Source organism: Canis lupus, chromosome 32 (assembly GCF_003254725.2).
Source record: "Canis lupus dingo isolate Sandy chromosome 32, ASM325472v2, whole genome shotgun sequence".
NCBI classification, from domain to species: Eukaryota; Metazoa; Chordata; class Mammalia; order Carnivora; family Canidae; genus Canis; species Canis lupus.
The window spans coordinates 22,182,354-22,202,419 of record NC_064274.1 but is presented as its reverse complement, the minus strand read 5'-3'; the positions used below and the strand labels follow the sequence as shown (position 1 = coordinate 22,202,419).

Genomic DNA, 20,066 nt, shown 5'->3' with positions numbered 1-20,066 from the left:
TATCACCTTAGCCAAACTCCGCTTCCTCGGTAGTCCAGCAAGGTTATAACACCTGCTCTGTTAGCCTTGTGAACATCTGTGAGGATCACACAAGATACTACGTGTTAAAATATAAGCACTAAACCAATAATAATACAAACAAAAGTAACAGTAGATAGTATCGTGCTTGTCTCACCATCCTAGCAGCCTCACGGTACACACAAGTATTATTTTATTTGCGTTGATCTATTTCATATCTAACGTATCAGGGTGCTGGGAATTATTGACTTTTGAGGCTGTCTGTCCTTACTTGAATGTTATACTGCATCATGGTCACCTTTTTCTCAACCATCTGGACACTGATCAGAGATAAGCCAGTTCTAAAGAGCCCCAGGAATGCATCCACAGCCTCCGACCTATAAGCTGGCTATGACTGGAACTGAGGCAAACCTAGGACTGCACACAGGAGTTTTGGCTTATTGGTCACAACATGGTTAAGCTAGAAGTGGCTGGTATAGTGGGTGAGTTAGAAAATCAGTTTCAAAACTGCATTTGTATAGCAAGCACACCACATTTGTGTCCAATGAAAATACATGTTTAATAATATATGAAATGGACACTTAATGTGATGTATACATAATGTAGAATGCATATAGAATGTAAATTAAATGCAGGCAAATTTTCTTAAAATGTTTTTATTCACACTCTCCAAAAATGGCAGATGTCAAAGTCTCTATGTGGGAGGTAAATGTTGATAGTGATTCTAAAGAGATATAGTGTAATTTGACCCACTCTCCTAGCATGACTGTTGGGTTGGACTTTGTTTAGGCAGATGTTGTGCAAGGATAAGCCCTCCCATTTCCTTCTCCCCTCTTTGCTTTTCCCCTTCTTCCCACCCCCTTTGCTTTTCCCCTTCTAATCTTTTTTATCTTTTTCCTTCTTTCCTCTCTTTTACTTCCATTTGCCTCCTCTTCTCTTTTTCTTCTCTTCTCTTTGACTATTTCTCCCTTCTCTCTCACTGCTAGCCTCTCTACCTTCTCCTCATTTCCCTTTCCTATCTCCTCTCCTCCTTTTCTCTCTCTTTCTCCTCCTCCTCCTCCCCTTACCTCACCTGCCTCAACCTGCTAGCCCAAACCCATTTCCTACTGTTCAGGGGCCCTTTCTTGGCACTCTATCCACATTTTACCAGAGTCTTCCCTGTTCCTACAGCCTGGTTGGCTTCCTTTTAGGAGAGCTTTTTAACTGGGGCCACAATACAATCCTACTGCCCAGAGTCCCCTCACATCATCCCACTCCACACAGCGGATTGGACTCTTTGATCCCAGCATTGGCATGAACCACCTCTGATCTCCTCATGTGGCTGAGACCTAGAGCACTGGCCAGCCCCCCTAAAGCCCCTGAAAGCCCTCTACAGACAGATCAACTTCTTCCCCTCCATCTCTGACCTCATTCTGCCATTCCCACCCTCTGCTCTCTTGTGGTCCATGTCACTGAGGTCCCCACATTTTCTGAATTTAGGTATTCCCAAGGTTTTTTTTAAAGATTTTATTTATTTATTCATTCATGAGAGACAGAGAGAGGGATTGAGGGGGGGGGGGCAGGTACACAGGCAGAGGGAGAAGCCGGCTCCATGTAGGGAGCCCAATGTGGTACTCAATCCCAGGTCTCCGGGATTGTGCCCTGGGCCGAAGGCAGCGCTAAACCGCTGAGCCACCCAGGCTGCCCTAGGCATTTCCAAGTTAAAACACCCACTCTGAGGAAGCTGACAATCCTACTGAGAAGACAGCATAGGTATGTAGAAAAAAACTGACAACACAAAAGAAAGAGAAGAGCCAGTTTGGGAGTCTATAAACTAAGAAGAATGCAAAGGAGAAGTGATTACTATAAGAGTAGGTGGTTAAAGAAACTTCACAAAGAAAACAGAACCTGAAATAAAATTTGAATTTGTAAGGTTTAATTAAATAGAGAAGTCAGTGGAGAGCATTCCAGGAAGACACAATATAAAAGTGGGTACAAAGATGGGAACATCTCTAGCATTTGGAGGTTTATCTTTCTATTTGCGTGTCTCTGACTTCAGGGCCTGCTGGGCATTCAACAATGGGTCTATGAAGATGGGAAAGTTATCTAGAAATAAATGAATGCAGACCACAGAGACCAGCAAAGAATATTTTAATACCTTTGGAGACGTTCTTGTGGATCAGATCAAGAAAGATACTAAAACTAGTTGTTCAAGGCAGTTTGGCTCTGTTCACTTTATGGAATATGAAACTCAGGTGAAAGTAACATCACAGCAACATATGATAGATGGACAATGGTGTCACTGTAAACTTCCTAATTCTAAGCAAAGTCCAAATGAGCCTTTGAGAAGCAGGAGGATGTTTGTTGCGTGTGGTAGTACCGAGGACATGACTGCCAATGAGTTACTTATTAAATGATAGCATCAACAAGTTTGGTTACTGAGTGGGAGGATCCATACAAATGTATTTCAATAGAACCATTAAAGCTTAGCAAAATCGCTCTCTAATGGGTAGCTGGTAAAGAGCTGGGCCATATGGGTTGAAAGGGAGCTCATAAAGTACAGAAACTAGTTAAATTGCACATCTAGTGTAGATTTGTTGAACTCAGAAATAGGCCTGGATGTCTTAAAAAAAAAAAAATAGTACTTTGGACTGCTTCATACTCAGCTTCTCTGCAGCAGGTTATTTTTTACAATGCACTTTATTAAAGTATAAATTGATATAAACCACATTTAAAGCATATAATTTGGTAAGTTTTGACTTCTGTGAAACCATCACTGCAATCAAGGTAGTGAACAATATCTGTCACTGCCAGACTTTTTGGTGTTCCCTCCTTTGTAATCCTTCCCTCTTATTACTACCTCCCTCCTTTCAGCACCCCTCCCCCTTTGGTATGAAATGTAATTAATGGGCAAAAATCTTATGGTAATGGGTTTAAAATAACACTTCAAAAATTGTATCCTATTTGCTTTATATTAAGATAAGGATTAGAATTATTTATATTTCCATAAATCTATTTCTATTAAAGTTGAAATAAATGTAAAAGTGTTAACCTAAAAAAACAAAAAACAGGCAATTTGCCAGAACAGGGAGGTGGTCGATGTCTTTATTCCCAAACCATTCAGGTCCTCTGCCTTTGTTACATTTGCAGATGATCGAGTTGCCCAGTGTCTCGGTGGAGAGGACCTGATCCTTAAAGGAATCGGCATTCATATATCAAATGATGAGCCTAAGCACAATAATAATAGACAGAAGTGGAAGATTTGGTGGTAATCCAGGAGGCTTTGGGAATCAAGGTGGATTTTGTAGTAGAAGGGGTGGAGCTCATTTGGGAAACAATCAAAGTAGTAATGTCAGGGAGGGGTGAACTTCGGGGCTTTTAGCGTAAATCCGGCTGCAGCCCATGCAGCACTGCACAACAGCTGGGGCTTCATGGACATGTTAGCCAGTCAGCAGAGCCAGCCAGGGCCAGGTGGTAATAACCAAATCCAAGGCAACATGCAGAGGGAGCCAAATCGGGCCTTTGGTTCTGGAAATAGTTCCTACAGCCATTCTAACTCAGGTGCAGCAATGGGTTGGGGATCCGCATCAAATGCAAGATCAGGCAGTGGTTTTCATAGAGGCTTTGGCTCAAGTGTGTATTCTAAATCTTCCGGCTGGGGAATACAGGCAGTGGAGTTGGTATAGACTGCTGGGAATTCAAATTTTTCTAAACACGTGGTAAGTATATTGTAAAATGCATATGTACAAAGAATTTTCAAAATCGGTTTGTTCGGTGTGGCATACATTCAGGAGTATTTTTGACCTTTCTCCTTAGAAAAAGGAAAAACTAAAGGAATTCTATAAGTCTTGTTACATAGAGGGTAGAAATATTGAGTGTTTAAAAGTGAACTGCTGTTTGCCTGATAGGTAAAAAACAACACACTACAACTGATATCAAAAGGTTTCTCCTGTAATATGGAAACCATTGGTTAAAACTACATTCTTTCTCCTGATCTTTTTTTTTTTAAAGATTGTGTTTATTTATTTATTTGAGAGAGAGAGAGACAGAGAGAGAGAATGTGTGTACAAGCATGTGTGCAAGCAGGGGGAGGGGCAGAGGGAGAGGGAGAGTGGGAATCTCAAGCGGACTCCCAGCTGAGCGCAGAGCTGATGGGGAGCTCAATCTCATGATACTGAGCTCAAGACCTGAGCCATGACCTGAGCCAAAATCAAGAGTCAGATGCTTAACCAACTGAGCCGCCAGGCACCCTATCTTTTCTCCTTGACTTAATTTAACCCCACCAGATGCATTTTTTCCTTAGGACAAATCTCCTTTTTTTGGAGATCATGGCGTCACAGGGTTTAGTTCTTTTATTTTTACTTTGTTTTTAACACTTGCTTCCCTTCATATGCAAAAATGAAATATGAAGCCTTCATTTAATCTCTGCAGTTCATCTCATTTCAAATGTTTATGGAGGAAGCACTTCATTGAAAGTAGAGCTGTGAATAGTCTGCCATAGGAATATTTCTGTCTACATGCTTTCTCATTCAAGGATTCGTCAGCATGCTACAGAAGCTACATTTTTGACAGCGGGTGTCCCGTTTTTATCTGCCACTCTTTATTTCATGGAGTTGTACCAATCCTATGAACACAGGCCTGTGATATGGAACCAGTAGGCTGTTTGAACTTTTGAAATTTTATGTGGGATTGATGGTGGTGACAAGGCATGAAAGGCAAGTATGAGCAAGAACAGGAAAAAGTCCGTGCAGAGACTTGGTGGTGCATAATGGATATTTTTCAACTTGGCAAGATGTGTCTCTCAATCCTGTGGCTTTGGTGAGAGAGCATGCAGACAGAAAAGACAGCAAATAATGTATAACCGTTTTTTTGTATTTGAAGGACATCCACATTTGTTGGAAGACTGTACCTGAGTTTTGTTTTTAGATAAGCCCCATTAATTGAATGTGTTAAGTAAAAGGATGCTTGCATTCCCCTTACCCCTTTGTCAACCACTATGAATGCTGTATGGTGTGTGTTCTTTTCTGTTACTGCGCTGCAAGTGTGGTCATGTGAACTGAAGCCAGTGGGTTGAGAACAAGAACTGAGCTTGTGCTGTGCTTTGCAGGAGTACTTGGAAACAGAGATCACCAGGGAGCTTGGGGGTGTCACAAAGAAAGGTGGAAGTTCTAAAGAATGCTGTTTGATGTAGCCCTGTGTCCTGTGCTTGGATCCTTTTTATAAGAGTTTCCCATGCTGAAAATTATTAAGTAAAACTGATTTACATAATGAAAAACAGTAAATTGCAATTTGGTTTACTGTGGAAGAATAAAAGAAAATTTACCAAGTCTATGGACTGAGAAAGTGATCCTGGATGAATTGACATCTGACTTGGATCTTCCAAGATGCAGAAGTTTGATTGGCTAAGACATTCCAGGCAAAAGTGCAATGTGAGCAAAGTTCTAAAGACAAGAAAAATGTATAAACAAGAAGCTGTATGTTGCTAGGATGAAGTTTGAGGCACAAAATTGAGAAAGGTTATCAGGGCAAATCACAAATAGAAGGAGCAAGATCCAAAGACCAGGGAGAAGACATTGGCTGAAAAAGGTTGGGTTGTAATTGGCTCCAGTGCAACAAGAAAATGCAGGGCAAATTCTCAAGGGGCATGAAGAAACAGATGTCTGTGAACACCCGGGCACCGAGGGACCCACACCAGGCACCTAAGGCTCAGAAGAACAGAATAATTCTTATTCCAGAAGAATGATGTTTCTTATACACCTGCCAAACTTGGTACTTATTGATGGAGAGAATAAGAGTAGCGCTGAGCCCACAGCTTTTCAATACTACTTGCCAACCTGCTGAATGGAGACCTGCAGAACTAATGGTATACGTATTTTATACATTTATTTATATAAAAAAGTCAATACTCAAAAAATAAGATTGTAAATATAGATGATGCCCTGGTTTTGGAAAATCTTCTTGGCCAGACTGAGAAGCTTTAGTTTTTTTATAGATAAATGAAATGTCATTTGCCATTGACATCTCAATAAGGAACCAAGGAACCTCAGACCTAAGCTTCTACTAACAATTCTAGTCCAAAGAATGTAGTTTAGGCAGGCCATATTTCCTTAGGCCAAATGTACATAAAGCTGAATTTCTAATTAAAAAATAAATGGAGAAATGGTATGTTTTAACAGTATTTCCACTCCAGGATTTCTTTACTTCGTAAGCTATATCATCACTGTCACCTGCTTGATTCGCAAGCATCCAGGTTTGGTGCCATTTTTCAGGAATAGAGCTATAGCATGAGATAAGGTATCCTGTGCTCAGGCTTCTCCATTTAGTAGGCAAGAAAACTACCTCTTCCATCTTAAAGTTCAGGATTATTTTAAATTAAAAGTAATAAAAAAATCCAGAGTGCCTTGAATTCCTCAGTGGAAATATGCTACGCAGGTATGAAGTCCATAAATTTTTGTGCCTCCTTTTCTATAGCCTAACAGCTGGCACGGAAGAGAAAAGGATTGACTTAGATACAAGTTAGGGTCACCATGGATAACTGAGTGGTCATCTGAGCAGTGGTTTCCAAAATACTTTGGATACTAAAGGATAAGAATGCAGAACTGCCACTGCTAATGCGGATATCAGCATAACAACAAAGAACAGCAATCATGCAGGTTTTGTTGGATTCTTGCTGACTGAGAATCAGATGATGTTGCCAAGCCTTATAACCACTTGGTAAAGGGAGGCGTCTTAAGTGTTGGAACATGGACTAGCTCACAGGATCGTTCCAACATATGCAAATACAATGTAAGTACTTTTGCTATTTATTCATTTATGTAAATAACTATGTGTTTAGAAACATAATCTCTGCCTTTAGGCAAGAATGTAATCTACATGAAAGCAGGAATCAAATTCAGTATCATCAGCACTACATTTTACTTTCCAGTATAACACCTGATACATGGTAGGCTCTCAGTGATGCCTGGCCTCCTGTAATAACATCCCATCCTCATCAAGAATGAATAAACAAACAAAATCATTGACTTAAAATTTATGCATTAAACCACATTGTTAGATTCTATCTTGGGCCCTGGTAATTCCTGGAACAGAACAGGCACCAGAACAAATTTTATGGTTTGTCTTAAACTCCATGAGACCAGTGATTGTCTTTTGCTTGCAACACTTAGCATGGCTCCCTGAATATGGTAAATGCTTGCTACCTCTCCTATCAATTCAGGCAAACTTGGTGGACCTCTGAAAGATTGAGGCAATGTAGTTTGATAGAAATAACAACAAATAAGAATCATGAATGCTGATTTAAAATTTAACCATGGATCCATGAATCTAGGCATGTATTTAGACTCTTTGGCCCTCATTTTTTCTCATTAGATCAGGATAGAACTTCTCAATTCCCCTTCTTTGTTATGGCCTCTTGAAATGCCCTTATTAATCAGAATTTGTTTGGGTCGGTAGCCAGAGAAAGAGAGAGACAGGAAAAGATTATATATGTGTGTGTATATATATTCTATGTACATGTGTATATATGTATATATTATATTGCAGACTTTATGTTTCAGAAAAATGATCACTGTCAGTAGAAATATACGTCCTTCAACAAAAATGAAGTTTCCTTTCCTGACATCTATATATCAGGCCTGAAAAAGATTTTCTTTGGCCTCCCTTGAGTCATGACTTTACTCTTCAGAGGCATCATTTAGCCAAGGATAAAGAATTGTCCAAACCCAAGTCACATTTTCATCACTATGGCAGGAAGGGAGCTAGGGGTGCTGGCACTTGGATGCCAAATGAGTTGATTCCAGAACCACAAGGGGAGTAGGATAATTTCCTAAAGGAAGAGATATTAAGCAAACAAAACTAAAATATGGCCATTGCCATGCTTTATAATCCCCCTTTTATGTTAATAAAGTTATACTGTTTGAAATTTGTTCATGTTCATTTTTTCATGAGTATTTGGTTTAACTTCATCTTTCTGTTAATGGGACCTCTGGCTAAGTGTGTACAAGGTATCAAGGAGCTAGAAAAGAAGCACTGCTAATTGTCTTAGTCATAGGATTTAAAGTAAGTTGTGTTCTCCAAAGCAGCATTATGATACAGATGGTAACATAGAACAGTGGGGAGAACATGGGCATTGCACTTGGGCCTGATCTCTTATTAGCTGATGACCTTGAGAAGCTTACATAATGTCCTTGACCCTTTTTCCACATCTGTACATTATAGTAATATCTATTTCATAGGATTTTATCAGGTGGTGAAGGCATAGTATGTAAGGTACCAGAATTGTTCAAATCTGGGTCATATTACCATCTCTGTGGCAGAAAGGGAGCTGGTAAGATAGATAGATAGATAGATAGATAGATAGATAGATAGATAGATAGATAGATAGAGATATAATTTGTACAGGTACACATTTGAAAGAGAGAGAGAGAAGAAAGAGAGAGAAAATTGAGTCTGATCTGCCTGAAAGCTGAAGGTCCAGAAAAGCCAGTGGTATAATTTCAGGACAAGTCCAAAGGCCTGAGAATGATATAAGTTCCAGTCTGAGGACAGGAGAAGGCAAATATGCCTGCTCAAGCAGTTAGGCAGAGAGAAAATGCATTCTTCCTCTACCTTTTTACTTTATCCAGGTCCTCAATGGCTTAGATGACACCCATATTAGGAAGAGCAATCTGCTTTCTCAGTCTCTAGATTCAAATGCTAATCTCATCCAGAAACATTCTTATAGACACACACAGAATTAATGTTTAACTAGATATATGAACACTCTATGGTACAGTCATGTTGACACATAAAATTAACCACCACATCCATCCGCCAATGGCTTCTCAGTCCATGTTGAAAAGTTCAAGTGGAAGGATTTATAGGAAAAAGTGGGTAGGGCTACCCTTGGCATATATGACTTCTCAAGTTTTTTTGGTAAACAGTCAAATGGAATTCATGATGAGGTTAAGACAAAGCCAAGTAGCTGTGTATGTCCAGAAAATATAACCTCAAAGATTGATTGAGACAAGGCTCAAGAAGTAGGAGCATTCCCAAAGCCTCTGGGTAAAGGTAACAGAATAATAAAACAAATGTCATATTACAAAGGCTGCTCAGCCTGAATGTTACCCTCTCAGAGTGGTCTTCTCAGAGCATCACACTTGAAGAAGAACCTCCTGGTTTGCTTATTGCTCTATCCCTAGGACCTAGAACAATGTCAGGCCAGAACAGACCCTCAGGAAATACATGTTGAATGAAAGGAAGAAAGAAAAGCACAAAGGGGTGAATGGGTGATTGGCACTGAGGGGGGCACTTGACGGGATGAGCACCGAGTGTTATTCTGTATGTTGGCAAATTGAACACCAATAAAAAATAAATTTATTATTAAAAAAAAAAGAAAAGCACAAAGGAGGGAAGAAGGGAGAAATAGAGAAAGGTTCATGATTCAAATCAGAAAACCAGTAGAGAAGCAAATGGACTTAAATAATGGAGATTTCGGGTAGCTCAGGTGGCTCAGCAGTTTAGCGCCACTTTCAGCCCAGGGTGTGATCCTGAAGACCCGGGATCGAGTCCCACGTGGGGCTCCCTGCATGGAGCCTGCTTCTCCATCAGCCTGTGTCTCTGCCTCTCTCTCTCTCTCTGTGTCTCTCCTGAATACATACATACATACATACATACAAACATACATAATATATACATACATAAAGGAGATTTCAACTATATACCAGAAGCAGAGAAGCACTGCTCAGCTATAATAAAATAAAATAAATCTAATAAATCACTGATTCACTTTGCTGACAGTTCATTTTTAAGGCTGAGGATATGATAAAAGGCTGGTTTTAGATATGAAGGAAATCATTGGTAAATACTATTCAAAGACAAATTGATTAAAGTGATTGCTAAATTGCACAACTTTGCCTAATGAATTCTTAGAAGTCCAAAAGAAAAATAATACATGGTACCCTGAGGCTAGAAGAACTGGAATCTCTCTCATCTCATAATAGAAAATCACTGCAATACCATTCGTTCAGTACCTCCTGTGAGCTAGATGGTGTTTAGCTCTAATTATGGGAAGTGATTAGCATTGACCTGACCTTACAGGTCAAAAGCCAAGCCTCAAAGAGGTAAAATGACTTATCCAGTATCACTCAGCTAAGGGGCGGCATGAGATTAAAGTCCAAAGCTACCTAATTTAAGGCCTAGACATCTTCCTTTATGAAATACTGAGGTGTGCTGCCTCTGTGGATATGAGTGTTCTCTCAAGCCTATAACCTACCTTACCAAATATTAAAAGCCTAAAAACTTTAACAAGGCCTTAGACATAGTATTTTTGAAAAGTTGCTTTCAAAATGAAGTGCTTTTATTTTAATCTTGTTTTCCAATAGACCTATTATAACACCGAAAGCACATTTCCATAGAAAAACGAGGCCTAGGGCTTAATAAAAACATTCTTACTTAAACAGAACTCTTTAAAAAATCATGTTCCAGATAAAGTTAATGTATAATGATAAAATATTCATGTTAACCAAGTCACCTAATTCAAACAAAGTAAGGAAATCAGATTTATGCCTGACAATGGTTCAGTGGGCTAAAAAAGAAAACAAAGGGCAGAAGCTCACTGCCTTAAAAGTTATTCTTCTATGAAACTCTCTTACTGATATGCCACATACAGCTCTCTGTGGCTAAGATAGCTTTGTTTTAAAGCACCTATAGAAGCTGCTGACTTCTAGAAATAAACATGCCGAACTTGGCTGCAGGGTGAAAGGAGACAGAAAAAATCCAGAGACCAAACTTCAAAATAAGTTGAAAGAGAACTAATGAGGAAATTGATTTCTAGAAACACACAGCCAGAAGCATCTGAAATGTGAGTCCTAGGAGTCCTCAGGCAACATGCCAAGCTTGCTCTTTATTTTATAAATTCATAGAATTGTTGTGTTTTAATGCCAGAAGGCAAATGGAATCTTCCACTCCTTATTTCTGATGCAGAGTAGAAGCCTGGAAAGGCCTAGTAACTCATGCAGTAGAGTGTAGCTGGCTAGGAGGAGAGTCTTTTGAGCCATTCTATTAGAGGATCTCTTGATAAGATTTACTTTTTCAAACTAAAAACTGTATTTCAACTAGCCTCAACACAATAGGTAACATTAACAAATTAGCCTAAATTCCTTTTTTTTAAAGATTTTATTCATTTATTTATTCATGAGAGGCAGAGAGAGAGAGAGAGAGAGAGAGAGAGGAGAGACACAGGCAGACAGAGAAGCAGGCTCCATGCAGGGAGTCCTACGTGGGACTCGATCCCTGGTCCCCAGGATCACGTCCTGGGCTGAAGGTGGCGCTAAACCACTGAGCCACCCGGGCTGCCCCAAATTAGCCTAAATTCTAAATGATTATCTTTTTTATCAAATTGTTAAAACAAAATGTTACCTAATAAAAAAAGACAAACTTTTGAAAACTTTTGAACTCTTTGGAACAAAGATGTTTGGTAAATCTATAGATAATATAAAGAAGGTAAGACTAAGCAGTCTCATACTAGCAAGAGTCAACAGTGAGCTTTAGAGCAACCACCTAAGTACACCCAGATAGGATGGGAGAGACAGTGGAGGGGAGGTCAGAATGGCTAGGATATTATTAGCAAAATACTTTAATAGAAGCATGCCAATTGGCATGGGATACACAAGGACCAATTTGGAGTGGAAAACGAGAAAGGATCAAAGTGCCATGGAAAATAGGAGCAAATGAGAAGGAGTGAGAGATGAATCCATGCAACAGAACACATTTCCCTGCTTTGGCAGCTTTGCAGAACCAGCAGAAGATGATTCTGTCAATGGTTGCGGCCGGCAAGAGTTTAAGAAATAAAACACTCCACAGCTCTGCCAAGCTACATTTTTTTTTTTAATTTAAAAACCACTCTGACAATTCTCCTGAGAATGTGAGGCTCCAAGAGTTAAGAAAGCACAGAGGCGAGGTTTCTGCTTCATATTTCCTCTCCTTTGCCGTGTTTCCTCCACAGACCAGACACGCAGAGTCAGGAGATCACGAAGCAATGAATATGCTCTACACTGTGTTCCTTAAATTTTGAAAGTTTTTTAAAATACCACTGGCAGCATTTTTTTTATTATTCTTTTAATTGTTTGCAATTTCATGTTGGACTTTAACATAAGCCATTTTCCAGTTTTGTTGCCAGCAATAGAACTTGGTCTTCTGCCGCTCTGAACTAGTTCCACACTATCTCTCCTCACTATCTGTAATGTGACCCAGTTTTGGTGAGAGAAAAGAGCTCCTGATCCCTCAGTGTGGCAGCGCAGGGGAAGCTTTTTGCCAGACATGGGAAGTATCTGACCCTCCTGAAACTACACAATGTATAGGTCAAGTGCCGGATCCTTAGAGTGAGTAGCAGAGTGTTGGACTTAGAGAAAGTTCTCTTAGAAGGTCAAACTAAAAGAAGGAGAGCACTGCCTGTGCTGATAAGTCACCAGACTGGGACTCCACACGCTGACATGGCTTCCTGTGGCACTGGGGGGTAATTAGTAAGATGGGGGGATGTGGGCCTACACAATGGGATTGCACTTAGGGCCTCAGCACCATCACTCATTTGCCTTGTGAACGCAAGAGAGTAAATCTCAATGAGCCTGAACTGTAGCATCTAAATGTGGGAATGAACATTAACCTTTTCAAGGCTGTTGTTTCATAGGAAGGGGTCTGTGAAAAAGTCCTTTGTAAACTTCAACATGGCTTATGGAGATTAGTTATTAATGTTACCAAGCAAAATCTTTTCTTTTTTTTAAGAGTTTTATTTATTTATTCATGAGACACACAGAGAGAGAGGCAGAGACACAGGCAGAGGGAGAAGCAGGCTCCATGCAGGGAGACCAATGTGGGATGGATCCCAGGTCTCCAGGATCACACCCTGGGCTGAAGGCAGCACTAAACTGCTGAGCCACCCGGGCTGCCCAACAAAATCCTTTCCTTTACAAGAGTACACACACACACAAACAGGCACACACGCACACACACACACATACACTCAAGAGGGAATACTTTCAGTTAATTTATTATTTCAACATTTTTATGTCCTTGGCTCAAAGAACTTAAAAGTATTCTCATTTGAGTGTGATATACTCTAATAGTCTGGTAGTATGTGAAATGAATTTGTCTTTGATGAATTTAACTGAAGCATATCCTCACTGGGGCGAAAGGGGAAGCCCTCATGGATCTCCCATCATATTCTGCTAACTGGCAAAGGAAGGATCAGTTTTAGGGGTCTAAGTCATCTCCTTAATGCTGCAATATCCATTCAAAAAGGGAAAATTTACATAGAAGGACAAATATTGTATAATTCCATTTATATGAAGCACCTACGTTAGTCAAAGTCATAGGGACAGAAAGTACAATAGTTGTGACCAGGGACTGGGCAGGAGAGATGGGGAGTTGTGATTTAACAGGTTTAAAGTTTCAGCTTGGGATAATGAAAAGTTCTAGAGATGGATGATGGTGATGGTTGCACACAATGTGAACGTATTCATGCTGCTGAACTGTTCACTTAAAAATGGTTAAGATAGTAAGTTTTATGTTACCTATATTTTACCACAATAAAAGAAAAAGTAAAATTTATTTTAAAAGTTTAGGTCACTTCATATTGATATGCTTTATCACGGGAAAAGAAGAAGAGTTATTGATGAAGATCTTTCATTCCGTTGTCAGCTCTGGATTGGCATGAAGCTGAAGCAGAGAGAGAAAGAGAGTCACAGTGATCAAAAAAATAGTCCATAGTTTGCTAAAACATGGCATTGCTACATCTAAGTATCCTCTGTTCCCTGAAAGAGAATGAGGACAATTTTATCAGCTATAAGTGAGTTCCATAATGCTGTAAAACTCAGGAAAAAAAAAAAAGTCCTGAGTAGGAGGAATAAAACAATATGGTTCCCAGAGCATAAAGAATTACTTATATCACATTGCTTATAGCCAAGATAAAGGTATGCACAAGGGTCAGCAGGCAGTAAATAGAAAACGAATTTCAAAACCATATGAAGAAAACTATTAACTTTGTATCATCATCACTAGAAATGAGATGATCTGGGAAACAAAGAAGACATTCTTTCTACCATTCAAAGAGATATGACATTTGAACTGAGTTAGTAAAAAAAAAAAAAAAAAAAAATGAACTGAGTTAGTAAAGTCTGTTTCAAAACAGGATATTGGTGAAATCATAGGTATGATGTTCTAACTGGAAGGGGAAGAAAAGGACAGAATTAATTCAGATTAAGCCAATTCCTTGAAAAGGAGTCAGTCGCTATGCCCATAAAAGCAAGCTCATTCCCAATCTAAGAGTCATCCCAGTAGATTTTGTGAAATACTAGATCACTCCAATGCCCTCACTAAATAAATGGAAGCGTCAGGCTGTTTCCTTTTGCAAAACAGAGACTCTGGCATAATTTCAATATAAGCAGTTTGGTTATCTCAATCCCCGCCTTGAAGGCTTTTCTTTTTAATAAATTATACCTGCTCCAAATATCTCCATTTTTTTTCATCTATAAACTGGGCAAAAAGCTGTACATTGTTTTAGCCAAGCGCCTAAGACCCCTTGCTAAACTCTGAAAGAATATGGCAACACAGAAGAAAGAAATTGTATACTGGAGCCCTTGGAGGCCTTAAAGCACCGTGGGGCTCTGAAAGTAACTTAGATCCCCCATGCCCACAGGGCGAGTGCTTCAGGGACAATCTCCTAGGGAGCAAGTGGGTTTTCTCCAATTCTCTGCAACATATATGTCTGTCATCTGAATTTTATTTCCCTTCTTTTATTTTGCCTTTGCTCTACAAACATGGTAGCTTGGTCTCAGAGGAGCCAAATTTCATTTCTTTCCTAATCGTTTCTTCTCCTCTCTTTACACTTTTTTCTGCTTTGTTATTGAGGTAGCTATACCAATTCTAGTTCCTTGGTTGTTTTCTTGTGTGTTATCTTAGGGGAATTGGATTTATTGATCCAGGGACTACCCAAAAGCCAGACCAAAAAAAAAAAAACAGAGTTCTATTGGTTTTTCTATTTTCTTCCAATATAAATAAAGATTGCTTTTTCTTCCATTAAGAATTTAAAATTCAAAAGTCAATCCATCTTATTTACTGTCTTACCAGAATGACATTGAGTCCAAAATGCTTTCTATATACTTAATAATTTTCATTTTCACAATTGTTGATTTTGTTTCACTTGGTCAAAACTAGGTGCATACTGTTAGTCCCGTCTTCGATACACACCCTCATGTTCACAGGCGCACACACACACACACACACACACATGTCCATGTGCACACACATCACATACTAGTCTTGGTTTGAGTCCTTATCGTGCTCTCAGGAAATTGTAACAAGACTTTCCCATAAATATAACTCCAGCAATTTATGCTTAACAAAAAAAACAGTGTGTGGGATGTAAATACATATCTACCAAGTGTTATGAACTCACTTATGGGGCATTCTCAATCATAAACAACCATATTCTTTTTAGCATTTGTTGCTGAAATGCACAATAGTAGCAGACACAACACGCAAGTCCTAAAGGAATGAGAACATTTGGCTCATGTAAAGAGTAAACAGATTTTTCAAATATATTATTTCTCAAAGAAATAACCTGGAATGTGAGAAATGAATGGAAAGAAGCATGGTTATTAATGCATTTTCTTTTTTCAAAATTCTGAAAACCAGCCATATGTTCCACATTATGAATATGCAGATGGTCTCAATGCAGTTATTTTTCTCTAATTAAAACCATCAGGGTAAAATAATGCAGTAGTTTAGGAAGCTGGTGAAGCTGGGTCTCTTTGCTCCCCTTCTCCAGAAGTGCACCAAAGCCTCTACATGCCTATGTAATTTGGAGATCCTTGCTGGTAAGTGAAAACGATAGACAAGAAAGCAGCAGGAAGGATAGCTTTATTCTTGCATGCTTTGTGGTAAATTGTGCACTTCGTGAAGAAAATGCCCTTCACAGACTGATTTCCCTTAGATATTTTTGTGTAGAACCCACTTTTGGCATTTTGTAAGCAATAACTCCTCTGAATTCAGCATCCTTGCTATGTCTGCCCTTGATCCAACAGTGATGTTGAAATCAAGTGTATCAAGTTAACCTGTCCACCTGTCTGCATGTCCCCTGAGTGGCAGCTCAAGCTGAGCATGTCAGCTGGGCCTGGCTGAGCTACTCAAGGTCAAGGTCTGAGATTCTGTTACAAGGTACCTTATGCTCCTCTTTGATTGGGATGGATGATGGATGACAAATATATGAACTATTACTGCACTTGTTCTTCCTCTGCAAAGAACCCTAAGCAAATGATTCTGTCCAGGCCTTCCCTCTCCCCAGTAAGCATTAGAATCTGGTTGTTTATGATTGAACTCATAAGTGAGTTTGTAACATTTGGTAGATGTATATTGACATCAACACATTGTCTTCTGTTAGGCATGAGTTACTGGAGTTATATTGGGAGAAGTGGTACCCAATCTTCATCAAAGGACTTGTTCAAATAAAAAATAAAATTATAGACTTACATGAAATATCCAGAATAAGGTGATACATAGAAGTTCGATTAGTGATTACTGAGGCCTGGATGAAGGCTGGTGAAAAGATTGGAGGGTGATATCCAAAAGGAAGGGGCTGCTTTTTGAGGTGATGACAACATTCTAAAATTATAATGATGGTTCTACACCTCGCTAAATATACTATCAAGCCATGACTTGTGTACTGGGGGGAAAGAAAGTGTAGGAAAAGGAACGTGTGGTGAGGAGGCTACTCTTATAAAGTAGCATCAGAGAACCTGATTTTCATGAACTCTCTCAACAGATTAGAGCTGAACTGCTCCTTAGGACTCCAGCTGCCAGAGCAGCCTGCGTGCGGGCCACAGAGGAGCACAGTGAGATGGAGGCAAGAGACAAACACACACACCCACTCGCCTGGAGGAACTTTGAATCCTTGAATGCAAAAGATTCCACTTCAAGTGAAATAATAATCCTTCCTTTAACTGAGTACAGTGAAAAGAACCATCACCACCACCACCACCACCACCACAGCAAGACGGTACCAGATGCAAACCTCATGTTTATCAGATTTCATCCAGGCATGGGAGCAAACACAACTGCGAACCTGCAAAAAGATGAAGGGAGGAACCTAACGTCTGACTCTTCCTTCAGGTGTTTCTTCCAGGAAGCACTCAGAGGGAAAGTCACTATCCTGCACGATGAAGTATTACTCACATTTTCTGACACATGTGCATCTATCTGAAGACTTAACTAGCCTGAACTGGAACTATATACTGCAGGATTTATCATAAAGTTTTCAGGGCAAAGTGGAGCTACAAACACAGTAAGGTCTATTGAAAAGGTCTTGTTGGCCGGGTCTTCCAAAGGTTCATGGAGCCATCAGAAGCTCTGCCCTAACAGAGCAGGGCTCTGCAAAAGCAGCTGGGAGGACAGCGATTGGAGACACTTTGTACATGCCTCCTAGTGTTTTACTGCTGGTGAAAGTTACTAAGCTCTCCCTTCACACTCACCTTTCTGTCTTTGTTTGTGACTCTGAGTCTAAGACTCTGCAGTCCAAGAGGATGTTTTGCCAGCTAGGTGCCTGTTACACTCTGCCAGGAGGGGATGAAGGGAAGATGGGAAGGCTGGAAGAGGGAGAGGGCATTAGCTCCTCTGGTCTGCTTCCGGAATCTCCTTTGTCTCCTGCCCTTCTTGGGCTGTAGCTTTATTAGTATTCTTGAGCAATACCTTTTCAGCCCAGCAATGGCAATCCCTTCCAGTAGTAGAAGTCTAAGGTTCAAAAACTCAGGGAATAGCCTCGTGGGGCCACCTCAGGGATTCTAGAACCAGTCCTGTCGTGCCGCTTCCAAGACTCCCAATACCAGCTGACCAACACCCATTCTCAGAGTCCCCGTCTCAGAGACTCCCTTCTCTGAACCCAGAGATACCAGTACCAGGTACCACCTGCACCTCGGAGGCCCCCTTCTCTAGGATTTTCTGTTTAATAATGTCGAACTCTTCCCTTCATTTCCCTACTCCTAAAAATGGTAACTGCTTCCTCCAGGTGGTCCAACTGCATAATTTGCAGGATCCAGTGAAAAATGAAGATGTGGATCACTTGCTCAAAAATTTCTAAGAATTTCAAGATGGATTTCAAGCAGAGCCTTAAATCACTCATGGGGCCTTCTAAATTTGAGACCTTATACAAAGACAGAGGTCACACACACATGAAGGCAGCCCCGTGGATAAGGGACTACCTCTGGGACAAAACAATGCTCGTTTTTGGCACTTTCAGTTCATTAATACCAAGTTAACAATTGCTCACATTAAATTCTCTCCGTTAAAAAAAATTAGTGTAGTTTCTGTCCTGAGACTGGATCCTTACGAAGACCCTATTTTTCTGGTGCTTCCTGATGACAGGGTGTCTCCAGAGTGACAGTAGGCTTCTTTTTCTGCACCATCTCCTAACAGGAAAGAGAACTCAAAATTTAAGTTCCAGCCCTCATCTTGGGATTCTTGGGATCAATGTCCAGGAGTCCATAGTTCAAATCATCCTGACACATTTCATTCATGTCTGTTTCCTAGCAATATAGCCTCCGATGTTCTGAATGTTTGTGGTCCCTGAAATATAGCAGTACATGGTCCTGAGTTAATACAGACACAAGTAATCGAACTATATATGATATAATATTTACTCCCCCCATAATTACTTAAATAGAAAAAAATCTAATAGGTGGAAACTACTTAGAAGTTTAGATTCCTCAAAGTCTCTGGCAATCAAATCATGCAGTAGTAAGCATTACCCTCAATAATCATTCCCCAAACTGATAAAACATTGCATCTGTCTCTTTTACCTTTTTTAGAAGCAGAGAAAAATTCCTTTGGGCAGCAGAGACTAACAGAAAAGCTATCAACTATTAACTTGAGCTCTCTCAAGGAGGGAAGCCCTTTAGTCAAGCATTCTCAACTGAAGACTCTGCAGAATGGAGCACCCTCAAGTCCCAGTTATTAAAAATAAAACTTACTTTACTCAGAAGTAATAAAAGAGAAAAGCATCAAATGCTCATGCCACAGTTACTATGTGATTGAGTGCAGTCGTACTATACCATCTCACAGCTCTATCAATAAGTCCAAGTATTTGATACCAACCCACAGCTACCAATTATTGAACACTTATTATGCTTAGCATTTTAGCACAGATTTTCTTACTTATCCTCATAACAACTCCAAAATTGATATAGTTATAGCCGCATTACTTGAGAAGGTACCAAGGATCAGATCCGTTAAGAAACATTCATGTGGTCATGATTAGTGGTGACTCCAGGTAACACAACACAAAATTTTTCTTGGTTTCTTTTAGAAACAGAACAAAATTTCTCCAGATGTTTTTATACATTTCCAAGTTATTCAAATTGTTATCAAATTATTTTCTGAAAGTGGTGTTTATAATTTGTGATAAATTAACTTAGTAGATCACTAAGATCCATTCTTCAAGGTGATATCTTTCCAAGGTAAGTAGATAAGCAGAGACCACCTAGTGCATAATGCAGTTAAGTCTCTAATTCTCCAGTAGCTCCTCAGGTCCCACACACAGAAGAGAGTACTAGAAACCTTCAAGAATGAATATCACCCTTTAGAGTCAGGTCTACCTCTAAATGACATCAGTGTCAGATAAAATCTAGAAACCTCAGTCCATTATGCAGATATTTTCATGCATCTAGATATCTGATATTATGCAGAAAGGATGTATGATTATTTATATGAAGTCTTTGGTATTTATTTAGGTATTTGGCATTAACCTATACTTTCCCAGACAACTCCATGCAGGCTCCTTAGTCATGCCATAATTTTCATGGTTCTCTCTCTCTCTCTCTCTCTCTCTCTATATATATATATATATATGTATATGTATATATTTATATTTATAATATATAGCTATTATATAATGTATATATGTATATAATATATAATGTATGTATATAATATATATACATATACATACATACATACATACATAGACAGATATATAAATCTCATTTCTTCTTAGCCTTGTCTTGCCTACTACAATTTCTATGAATGAAGGATTCACAATATCGTTT

General features: G+C 39.5%; 1 pseudogene; it reads left to right on the top strand.

Moving 5' to 3' along the window:
• The first annotated feature begins 2,117 nt into the window (after positions 1-2,117).
• LOC112644253 (TAR DNA-binding protein 43-like) lies at positions 2,118-19,027 on the top strand (annotated as a pseudogene).
• Positions 19,028-20,066: the final 1,039 nt, after the last annotated feature.